Raw genomic sequence first — 439 nt, forward strand, 5'->3', positions numbered from 1 at the left:
AAGCGACAATTTTTTAAAATATTCAATATGATTTCTCTTGCTCAATTTAAAAAGAAGGTAAGATTATATATTATGAAAGATAACATTATCCTTTATCATTAAAAATATACATGCGCTTTCTTCCCACATACACGCACGTACAGGAGATGTTTTTGTTATTAAAATTATTTATACTTTATCTATAATAAATCATGCACAATTATGTATTAAGAAAGGTTACATATTATAAAGGAAGTGTATTAAGTATTACGATTAATATTAAAACATGGGAAAACAATTTTATTTTTTCATATTATATCGATGAATATATTATTATATCAATGACAATCCATTTTCGTGTACATTGGAATATCAATATTAATGAGCTAGATATTTATAAATTTTATTTGCATATTTGCACAATAAATCACATGTAAAAGATCGGAAGAGCACACGTCTG

This window comes from Wasmannia auropunctata, unplaced genomic scaffold (assembly GCF_000956235.1).
Source record: "Wasmannia auropunctata unplaced genomic scaffold, wasmannia.A_1.0 LD336074.1, whole genome shotgun sequence".
In the NCBI taxonomy this organism is placed as follows: Eukaryota; Metazoa; Arthropoda; class Insecta; order Hymenoptera; family Formicidae; genus Wasmannia; species Wasmannia auropunctata.